Here is a 12228-nt window from a genome sequence, read left to right as displayed (position 1 = left end):
CGTCGCGCTGCCCAGGTTGCCTAGCAACCATGATACTAACAGCTGGAAACGTTTCATACAGCTTTGTTTGACAGAAATGAAGGAGAACATATTTTGTACATTTGTTTCTACATGAGCTTTGTGTGATTTGATAAGTATCTGAGGCTGAGACCACAGGACTGTAAAACATGATTGTTGGGCTTCATTTCTGTACTGAACAGTCATTTAAGATTAGCTAGTAAATAACAATTAGCTAATGTTGTTCATGAGACTAAAGTCATCTCACTTTGGTAATGTAAATATAATATGGCCAATATTATATTAATCATTATTAGTTATTACAGCTGTGAACATGAACTCTGTGCCAAACACTGAGCTTCAGTAAAGATTCAAGTTGCATTTATTTATATTTCCTATCACCTTAAATCTTCACTTAAAGACAAGTATCTGTGACAGTGTACAGGGAGTGCAGAATTATTAGGCAAATGAGTATTTTGTCCACATCATCCTCTTCATGCATGTTGTCTTACTCCAAGCTGTATAGGCTCAAAAGCCTACTACCAATTAAGCATATTAGGTGATGTACATCTCTGTAATGAGAAGGGGTGTGGTCTAATGACATCAACACCCTATATCAGGTGTGCATAATTATTAGGCAACGTCCTTTCCTTTGGCAAAATGGGTCAAAAGAAGGACTTGACAGGCTCAGAAAAGTCAAAAATAGTGAGATATCTTGCAGAGGGATGCAGCAGTCTCAAAATTGCAAAGCTTCTGAAGCGTGATCATCGAACAATCAAGCGTTTCATTCAAAATAGTCAACAGGGTCGCAAGAAGCGTGTGGAAAAACCAAGGCGCAAAATAACTGCCCATGAACTGAGAAAAGTCAAGCGTGCAGCTGCCAAGATGCCACTTGCCACCAGTTTGGCCATATTTCAGAGCTGCAACATCACTGGAGTGCCCAAAAGCACAAGGTGTGCAATATTCAGAGACATGGCCAAGGTAAGAAAGGCTGAAAGACGACCACCACTGAACAAGACACACAAGCTGAAACGTCAAGACTGGGCCAAGAAATATCTCAAGACTGATTTTTCTAAGGTTTCATGGACTGATGAAATGAGAGTGAGTCTTGATGGGCCAGATGGATGGGCCCGTGGCTGGATTGGTAAAGGGCAGAGAGCTCCAGTCCGACTCAGACGCCAGCAAGGTGGAGTACTGGTTTGGGCTGGTATCATCAAAGATGAGCTTGTGGGGCCTTTTCGGGTTGAGGATGGAGTCAAGCTCAACTCCCAGTCCTACTGCCAGTTTCTGGAAGACACCTTCTTCAAGCAGTGGTACAGGAAGAAGTCTGCATCCTTCAAGAAAAACATGATTTTCATGCAGGACAATGCTCCATCACACGCGTCCAAGTACTCCACAGCGTGGCTGGCAAGAAAGGGTATAAAAGAAGAAAAACTAATGACATGGCCTCCTTGTTCACCTGATCTGAACCCCATTGAGAACCTGTGGTCCATCATCAAATGTGAGATTTACAAGGAGGGAAAACAGTACACCTCTCTGAACAGTGTCTGGGAGGCTGTGGTTGCTGCTGCACGCAATGTTGATGGTGAACAGATCAAAACACTGACAGAATCCATGGATGGCAGGCTTTTGAGTGTCCTTGCAAAGAAAGGTGGCTATATTGGTCGCTGATTTGTTTTTGTTTTGTTTTTGAATGTCAGAAATGTATATTTGTGAATGTGGAGATGTTATATTGGTTTCACTGGTAAAAATAAATAATTGAAATGGGTATATATTTGTTTTTTGTTAAGTTGCCTAATAATTATGCACAGTAATAGTCACCTGCACACACAGATATCCCCCTAAAATAGCTAAAACTAAAAACAAACTAAAAACTACTTCCAAAAACATTCAGCTTTGATATTAATGAGTTTTTTGGGTTCATTGAGAACATGGTTGTTGTTCAATAATAAAATTATTCCTCAAAAATACAACTTGCCTAATAATTCTGCACTCCCTGTATATATAGATGTATTATATATAAGAGACAAATATTGTTCTTTTAATATGTTGGGATTACTAAATTTGGCTCAATGCTTACATATATGTGTAAAAAGAAAATGTACGAGCCGTGAAAACTGTTTCTGATTAAATGAAGGGTAGACTGATATATGAAATATTCCTTTATTGGGTGAGAAAATCAGACCATGTCATAACTGCTTTAAGTCATACAGAATAGATATCAGAGCCTTAAACAGGCTGACTTCTGTTAAATGGGTCAAACTGGGCAGAAAGTATCCAAACACATAACATCATTATAGAATATGATATAACACTATAGATCAACTTAGCTCAGAATATATAAAGCATATAAACAATTACAGCAATATGATGCAACGAACACAGCAGTGCTACTAATCCAAAATACTCAAAGCTTCATAGAACTGAAACAAACATTTTTTTTTTAGCTCCATTCTGCTGCTGATACATACTTTAGGTTTCTGAACATTAAACTTGTTTCTGCCTTTCATAGTGTGTAACCTGAAGGCCCTGAGTACTTTCTCCCACACTGAAAACACTGGAATGATACAATTATTTGAACATTACCTAATAAAACTGATTCAGAACAGACAATTAGTTATGTTAAACTTTTCTAGAAGTCCTTCACAAACAGGGAACAGTCTGTCTATTCTCTCCATCTGTCAGCTGCTGCTGGCTCTTCCTCCTCCTCTTCCTCACACACTGCTGAGTTTGTCCTGGTGGATCATCAGGGGTGCAAAGCCTCACAGATGATGTGCAGCAGTGGGTCCCTCAGTCTGTCCTCACTCTGGACACTTGCAGTTGTCACACATGGAAATCAAATGTGTGATAAGCTGCAGGATTCAAACACAAGTGTAACTTATAAATAAATGTTCATACTTTTATTCCACAATCAGAGAGAAAGAAACAGAGAGAGTGCAGGACAGACAGACAGGTGACAGTCTCAGGTGTATACACTGCTACAAACAGGAGGATTTAGTGTTTGTGTTATTACGAGTGCTAAACAAGAAGAGTTCCCAGATGGTGCAGTGGACACATGTGTGACTCCTGTGATTAAAGCATCTTTCTTTCAGCTTAACGAGTGAACCGTCAGCTCGTTCAAACACACGTTAAAGTCCGTTTGGCTCGACACCACCGAACAGAGGCAGCAATATAACATAGCTAACATTAACAGTGCAGTGAATCCTGCTTGTGCCGTGATATTCAGGACTGCAAACGGAGCAGCATCACTGACTTTCAGCCTGTTGTGTTTGTGGATATATGACTGACTTTAATTATCCACAAAATCATCACATTCTCTGTAAGATTAAGGTCGACTATCTAACGGCGTATAAAGTAAAGGCTTTAAAACAAAGTAAATGCTGGAAGTACAAACATCGCTAATGTCACATAACTTTGCCGGTGTTGTGCCAAAAAGTGATTGTCTGCCAGAAACTGATTGCCGTCCGCGGGAGCACGCGCAGCTGCTTAAAGCTGCAGCGCCCGGATTACTTGCGTTGCCAGCTACTTCCGTGCAACTGATATAACGTGGGGGAAAAAAACCCCAAACACATTTATGCCTTTGTTATTAGGCAAAGGTATGCATTTATGGAGCTTTAACGTTTCTCGTAACCGAATTATGACGCTTATCAAAAGGTTGCTTTCAGTGTGTAGCGCAGTCACGAATGACTACACGCATCATGATGGAATAATTAATGCCTACAGGTTTAGTATGTCTACTCTCGTTGTTCATATTTGTTATAAGACTGTCGAATAGTAGTTAAAACAATAAAGACCTATTGTGCCAGTATCACCATGACTCTTTCTTGTTTGTTCAGAATAACGACTGAGAACATGGCATTTTAGCGCTACCAAAAAGTGATTGTGGCCTATAACTTGTCACTGAAACAATATTTCGGCTTCAAAATTGTTGGATATATTCCAGAAGGGTTACATGTGATATATTATATGCATGAAGAATCTGTAAAACTAACGATATCGTAAATTTCCTGTCTAATAAAAAATAGAATCATATTAATGGTTTTATCATGCGGTTATGCGATACCATGGATAGCTGCTTCCATGAAGTTGAGCTACAGCAAACGCTCTCAGTCGCCGTTGCCATTATTGGCAAGCAGTAGCCGCATAGACTGCAGTAGTTTTCCCTCACTCTCGCGTCCTCGTGTGACGGATTGTTTCCATCTTCATCTAAAATAAGTACTGGTTGACTATTTTCATCTTCTCTCTCGGTTTGCTCTGGTTCAAACTGGAAAGGTTGAACAGAAGCCATTTCCAGTGCGCTGCTAACTGAACTCGTTGCGATGCAACCGTATGACGTCACTACCCAGAGTGTGTTCAAAAGTAAATAACAATGGCGGCCTACTGGTAATGGTTTTATATAAAATGTGCTTAAAAGGAAAACATTTGGCGTATTTTAATACCACATATATATTGTTGAAAGCACAGTACATATTTTAGCTAAAACTTGTCTTAATAGCCGGGGTTCCTTTAAAAGAAAGGGCAAGTTAGTCAGATCAGTGGTGAGGGAACATGAAAGACAACAATATTCCACATGTGTCCAGTGAACTCAATCCTATAGATGATTTGTAATGATTTAGAGTGGAGACTGAGACTAATAATGGGATTTCACTCAAGTTCATAGGCGTGCGAAGCAGACGAGTGTATACTTTTGGCAACATAGTGTTTTTGCCTTTCCCTGAAGAGCCTCAGCAATAGTTTCAAAGACAAAGCTTTATTATTTGATTCTGTTTTTCTGCTGGCAAAACATTTTAATGTTCTATGATCCTAAACCAAGCACTTTATATATGTTCCACATTTTTTCATGTCAGAATCACATAAGCAGCAAAAGAGAACAGGACTGTAGATAGTATATTAAATGGAACACATAAGGCAACATATTAAGAGGTTAACCCACAGGCTAATGCCATCATCTCATGTTTTTATTTCCCCTTTCAACTGTGATTAGTCAGATTTTTTTCTAGAGGAAACATTTAATCACACATTGTTTAAAGTTGAAGTCACACATACAGAAAGCAGCACGTCATTGTTTTTGAAAGTTTTAGATGGAAAAAAAGGATGTTTTCTTGTAATACTGAAGATGCTATAGTGGCACATACTGGCACATGTTTGGAGTAAACTTTTTGGTAACACAGAAACACCTTCAGTTAGAGGCACATGAGGCTGGTTTTTGCCTTCAGAGCATAGCAAAAAACCTTCCACAGGAAGTGAAATTAAGTGGGCAGTAAGGAAGAGTAAGTAAGTGTACAGCAATTGGTAACTATAGGATAGTAGTTTGATTGGCAACATCATTATATTACAAAAATCACCAACAGTAAACATTTCCTATTATTGTAAATGTGAAAACAAATAAACCCAGCCCAAATGTAGCCATCCTTCATAAAGTGCTGCAGTTTTTTTTTTTACAGCGACTTGATATAAACATCGTGTGAAGGTACATATTATATTCATAATTCTCTATTATATATATATAAAAAATTAAAATGTCCTTAAGTCCCTGCAAAAATTTGAATCATCTTCATCTGATATCTCCAAAGTATGATAAGGACACGCATGCAGAGCTTGCAGTAAGTTGCAGTAACAGCGGAGGGAGATATTTTATTTCAAGCCTACATGAAAATAATCACAGGAAAGTGTTTAAACAGACATTATGAACCTATTTACATATATAAATATATATTATTATCTGCCCTGCTTAATCATTTCTGGTGATTAAAGACATTGGAATGTACATCATATGTTTTTTGTTCACTACTGACTTGGTGGCTTTAATATTATTATTATTATTATTATCTACCCCTGCTGGTGATGCAACTTCTGCATGCCTGTCCGTTTCACTTTTTGGAGAAGCAAAGTGTGAAATGGATGCAGTGGACCGGTGTGTCTTGTCCCGATTCGTGATTGAGGTGTGAGACAAACGACTGCTGGTCCAAGTGCGTCAAAACAATGATTTTATTAAACACATGTGTGAAAGAAATACACCATCACAATCCTCAGCATAAATCCCCCAAAACAGCATAGTTAAAATGTTTTTATATGTCAGGGTATAACGCCCCCTGATGCGTCAAAGCAGATACATAACATGCATAAGTTACAGTAACCACAGCTTTTCTGCTCACAACCTTTGACACACACACAAAAAGACATTTTCTCCGTCTCCATGCCAGGTGCTTCCTATTGATCTTCTTATTCTCGCTTATCTCTGGAACATCAGAAACACATTCTACAAAAACTGTTGCTTATGCAGGCACAAAATGCAGTTACAAGCAAAATATGTCTTAACTCTAACCTAGAAATGAATCTATATACTGTCTGTGTATGCAGGCGAACTGTCTCGACCTCACTCGACTCTGTCTCACCTCTCAGCTCACCAGATAAAGCTTGTAACCTCTTACCAGACAGAAGGCCAACTCTTTCATAAGCACATTCTTACAATATATGTAATAACATGCTTGAAACTATATGTGTAATATATATTGAATAAATGTTTTAATCAAATGCCACTACTCAAAGCTTAATAAAAAGGATATCAGAGAATAAACATATTAAAATGATATAAAATGATATAATCCCCACAGTCTGTTATGTTTTCCTATGAGACTGGGTTGTATGGCTACAGTAGCTCTAAATGAAGCATTATAACATGTTAAATATCACAATTATTCCTTTAGCTTGACCACTTACATTGTTGTGAAAAAGTATTCGCCCCCTTCCTGATATCTTACTTCTTAACATATGTGTCATACTTTAATGTTTCAAATCAAAAACATTTTAATTCTACACAAAGATAACCAGAGAAAATACAAAATACACTTTTTAATTGATGATTTCATTCTTCAAGGGGAAAAAAGTTAACCAAACCTACCTGATACTACGTGAAAAATACTGGCAGCCGCCAGTGCTAACCCTCAGTTTCCTTATAGATGCACGGTATGGTGTTATGGAACGCCAGGACTGCCAAAATGAAATAAATAAACATATCATTAAATAATTAATGAAATGTGTCAATAATTAATTAAAATGTGAAACACATAAATAATTAATTAAATATATCATTAAATAATTAATTAAATGTGTCAATAATTAATTAAAATGTGAAATACATAAATAATTAATTAAATGTGTCAATAATTAATTAATTACATGTGTCATACCTATTTATTTAATTAATTAATTCCAATTTTAATTAATTATTGCCACATTTAATTAATTATTTAATGGTGTATTTAATTAATTCATTATGGCAGTCTTGGCGTTCCATACATTTAAAAAAAAAAGGCGACATTGTGTGAAATATAAATAATAGGAGAATTGAATGATTTTCAAACCTCATAAACCTGTATTTTATTCAGAATAGAACATAAAAAACAGTAAAATGTCTAAGTTTAAACATGTAACACATTTCCTGAAATATACTAACTCAGTTTGAATTTGAGAGCAGTAACACATCTCAGGAAGTTGGATGGAGACAACAGAAGACTGGAACAATAGGCGGTACTAAAAAGAAACAAGTGGAGAAACCGTTTGCAACTAATCACGTTCATTTGATCAATAACTGACTGGTAGGGGAAAAAAGCATATTAGAGAAGCTCTGCCCACGCTTACTCAAAAAGTAAGATGGGCCAAGGTTCACCTGCATCTACAAACTTTGGAACACTTTCAGAATAACAGTCTTCAACATAAAATTTGGAAGACTTGGGATATCTTAACATTTACTTTACATAATATCATCAAAAGTTTCTGAGAATCTGGAGAAATCTCTGTGCGTAAGGCAAGGTTGAAGATCATTAAATGATCCCTGTGATCTTTGTGTCTTCAGGCGGTACTGTAATAAAAACCAGCATGATTATGTCATGGGAATCACTGCAGGGGCTCAGGAACTCTTCCAGAAATCCTTGTTTATGGACACAGTTCATCCATAAATCCAGGTTAAAGCTCTATCATGCAAACAATAAGCCATATATGATCCATAAATTGTCTCTGGGTCAAAGCTCATTTAAAATAATTTATATTTAATATATTTCAATAATTTGAAATACATGAAATGCAAAACTGTGTTCAGACGAATCGAAACCTGAACTTCTTTTTGCAAACATGAATGCAAGCAGAGGGACCATTGGGCTTGCTCAGTTAAAAAGCTTACATCTCTGATGGTATAGACGTGCATTAGTGCTTATGGAACTGTCAACTTTCACATCTGGAAAGGCACAATCAATGCTGACAGGCATATAGAGATCTTAAAGCAACATGTGCTCGCATCCAGATCACATCTGCATGCACTTGTTAAAACAGCATGGCTTTGAAGTTGAAGAGCTGGGGTACTGCACTGCAGTTCAGACGTTTCTCCAGCTGAAAACATTTGTCACATTATAAAATGAAAACTACGACAGAGATGACCCAGGAGCAGCTAGGATCTTGTATCAGACAAAAATGGGACAACATCCAACTCATTACAGTCCATCAGCTCAGGCCCCTCAGGTGTCACTGCCATTAAATTCAAAATGAAATAACATTTAGCTTAAATTGTACATTTTCTAAGTGTAAACATTTGATATGTTTTCTGTGTTCTATTGTTAATAAAATATCCATTATGAAATTTGCATTCTGTTTTATTTACATTTTATTTTACTTAGCAACTTAATTGGACTTGGGGCTATACTTTACAGTTTAAATTAACATGTTATATTGAGAGCCTATGATGACTTGAATATGCTGCAGTGTCAAAGTAGAAGCACCTGTAGGCTAAATATAGAAAGTGTTCTCCTCAAATAGCCAAATTATGTAGGAATGCTGACTAGTTTTACTTTTTATGGTATTATCTTGGTAGAAGTTACAACTTGAATAAAATAAACAAATTCTTGTCTTCTTTTCTTGCAACCTTTTCAGGGTCTCTATAGCGGATCACCTGCCTCCATGTCACCCTATCCTTTGCATCCTGTTCTGTCACACCAACCCTTTGCATGTCCTCCATCACTACATCTATGAATCTTCTCTGTGGTCTGCTTAAATGAGCCAAATACTTTTGCTGTAAGCGCTTTTAAAACAAACTTTAGTAGATATAGAGCGACGCTTACACTGTGATAAGTCCTCCAACAGATGGAGCTAAAGAACTACCATACAAAATCAGCTTAGCTGGCCTATAGGAATATGGTGACGTCGAAGAGGTAAACAGGAAATTTTCATTTGTTGTGTTTATTAGCCTCTAAAACAGTTGAGAATGTTTATGCCTTGCATGTTATAACTGACTGACTGACCCATATATGTATGTTAGCATATCATCTGCTTATCACTTTTTGGACTTGCTTTTTCAACAGCAGCTGTTTAGGTGCAAACTGTCCACACCAGCAGATGCTGGCGAGTGATAAAAGGAAATTAAACAATTTTGTTTGCCTCAAAGGATGGATTTTTTTCTTTACTTTTATTTTCTCTTCCAAAGATAAAGTACTTCCAACATTCAGTAGCAGTGGATGAAGATTTAATCTCTCTCCTGATGAATGACCCACTATTTCTCTGACAGAGGCCGCTGAGGCAGACTGCTCAGAATCCAACGGAAACAGTGAAATGACGGGAGAATTTCTCTCCATGATTACTCTAGCTTTCTGAGTGTTTGCCTGCGAGTGTGTATGTGGTGATAGTGCAGACACTGGCCCCATTTTAAAACTCTGGTGAAAGTAAACAGTTGATATGCAGATTATCAGGACACGAAACAAGACTAAGAAATATTAGACATCTAAGGTTCATATTTCATTGTGTGACAATGCAAAATAAATTCTTTTCAATCAGATCCACACTGCAAAATTTTGATTTAAGCAAGGTTTTCATCTTGTCTTGTCTAACGTTTTGGTTTGAATAAGGAGGAACTGAAGGAAAATACGCCTGCTTATTTTACTCAGGTACTGGCTCACTCGTCCGTATCACGGGAAGAGGAGGAAAGACTAAAATTACGACTTCAATATAATATTCCTATGTAAATTTTAAAGTGTAATAATATTTTAATTTTCTTTTACATTTTGTTTTAGTGCAGCTTTATTTGACAGCTAAATTTAGTAAAGATTTTCCATTTTTTATACTTTTACATCCTCCTTCGTATAATTTCTGAAGAACGCTGTACTTCTGCTTCTCCATAGCTACTTTACAAACTATGCTTTTATGTTAAATGGTACCTGATGCACTTGAAATTCAATTCAGTTAAAGTTTATTTATACGGCACCAGTTCCCAACAACAGTTGCCCCAAGGCACTTATATTGTAAGGTAGAGATCGTGCAACAACAGAGACAATAATAATACAATACAATAGTCCCTTTTGACAGGAAGAAACTTCCAGCAGAACCAGGCTCAGGGAGGAGCAGCCATCTGCTGTGACTGGTTGGGGTGAGGTGAGGAAGACAAGTCAAAGAGACGCTGTGGAAGAGAGCCAGAGATTAATAATAACAAATGATTACATAAATGCAGTTAACCTGTTTCAGATTCTTGCGAGTTGTTTGTAGTTTCTGTTGCTGAGTATTTCCAGTACATAAACATTAATCTTTTTTTAAACTTTAAAATAAAGTCCTTTTTGTCCTTTGAGGCAAAAAAACGAGAAATGTTGTTTCCACTTTTATGTCTGTACTTGATTATGTTGATGTGATTTATATTCATGTGTCCTCAAAATAGTAATATATTTTGGATTCTGTCTATTGTGGACCAATGAGATTCATTACAAATTACAAAGTATTTATAAGTATCTTGTGGTTTGGGTGGTGTGCGTTCCTATGTCATAGACTGAGACCACTGGTGTATTTGTTTTTTGAAGCTAATTTTGGTTTGGTTTCATCTTATATACAGCCTTACATTCAGATATTATGTTAATCAAAAAGGTTATTATCTCAGGTACCAGATTTAATTCATTCGGTCTCTCCCAAAACTTCAAACTGATTTTGGAAAAGTTGTGTTTAAATTTGAAGCTCCTGCCTCCTGCAATCAGCAGCTACAACTAAAACTCAAGGAACTGGTCTGTCACATATTGAATTTAAGGAATAAATGACTTTTAAATGACTTGGATGCAGTTACTTCATGCAACTTATGATTGTACTGCTGTTCTCATTGGCCAGGACACTCTTGAAAAAGAGATTTTACAGGTTAAAAAAATCGAATCTTCTCATACAATATGTTTTTCAGCAGAACAGGTACTTTTGAAGTGTATAAACATTTGTCCGTAATACTAAATGCTTCATATAAGAATGATTTTGAACGCAATACTTTCATTTATAAGTAGCAAATTTTAAGGCCAGCATATGATGATGTGCTAAGTAATCACTATGAGCCTGAAGCTCAGGCTACATTGCTCAATGCTTCTAGTCAAGCAGTTTTTCTATTCTTGGCTCTATTCTTGACAATATCCCTAATATTGTCATGCACACAGCACCTTCACCTACCTGTCATTAAAGCTGGTGCTTCGAGGGCAGTCATTGAGAATAAAGTTTAAAGAAAGGATGGAGGGAATGGCACATTTCAGACATTAAATCAGACAGTATGAAATGGGTGAAAAAAAACTGTGAATGCGGAAAAGCTACTCTAGCAGTTTCCAATAACAAAAACACTGAAGTAGAAATGAACATAATGACACCCCTATAAGGAAAGAATCTGAATTTCCTGAGAGAAAAAAAGCTTGAGTCAGAGTTTATAAATGTGCTACTTTCACTTCTCTTTGAAGTCGTTAAAAACCAGCCTGCAATTAATTTTTGCTCAGTAAAGTTTCGGTAATCTCTAAAAAGCCAAAACCTCAAAGCAAAAGACTTTTGATACACTTGCCATCTACAAGATAGCTTTGCTTCTTTCAGAACTGACCTAGACGATAAAGCTGTGTAACACTGTGATTTGACACTGCCCTGTTTTTGTTTCTAAAAGGTGTACACTCACTGTTCACTTTAAATTGAGCTCATATATTTTGACTTTATGTGGACATTATTCCTTTGTTGTTGCAGCAGTGCACTATCGGGATCTGAGAGAGTTAGTGAAGTTGGAAACTCCATTAGCAGGAGCCACTGATGAAAACCCATCAAAGGCTCAGCAATTGCGATTGAGGTCAGGGGAAAGACCTGGCAGAGAAACCACACAAAGCCATAAAGCCTAAGGTAGCTGCCGCTCATCGAGCATCAGCACTTGAGGAAGAATAACTGTGTCGTTGTCTGCAGACCTGTTGAATTAAAGGGGGC

Source organism: Aulonocara sp. 'chitande type north' Nkhata Bay, linkage group LG5 (assembly GCF_057382095.1).
Source record: "Aulonocara sp. 'chitande type north' Nkhata Bay isolate Kocher_YH1m ecotype deep benthic linkage group LG5, A_spYH_male_GT1.1, whole genome shotgun sequence".
In the NCBI taxonomy this organism is placed as follows: domain Eukaryota; kingdom Metazoa; phylum Chordata; class Actinopteri; order Cichliformes; family Cichlidae; genus Aulonocara; species Aulonocara sp. 'chitande type north' Nkhata Bay.
The sequence above is the reverse complement of the archived record's forward strand: the minus strand, read 5'-3'. Positions refer to the sequence as shown.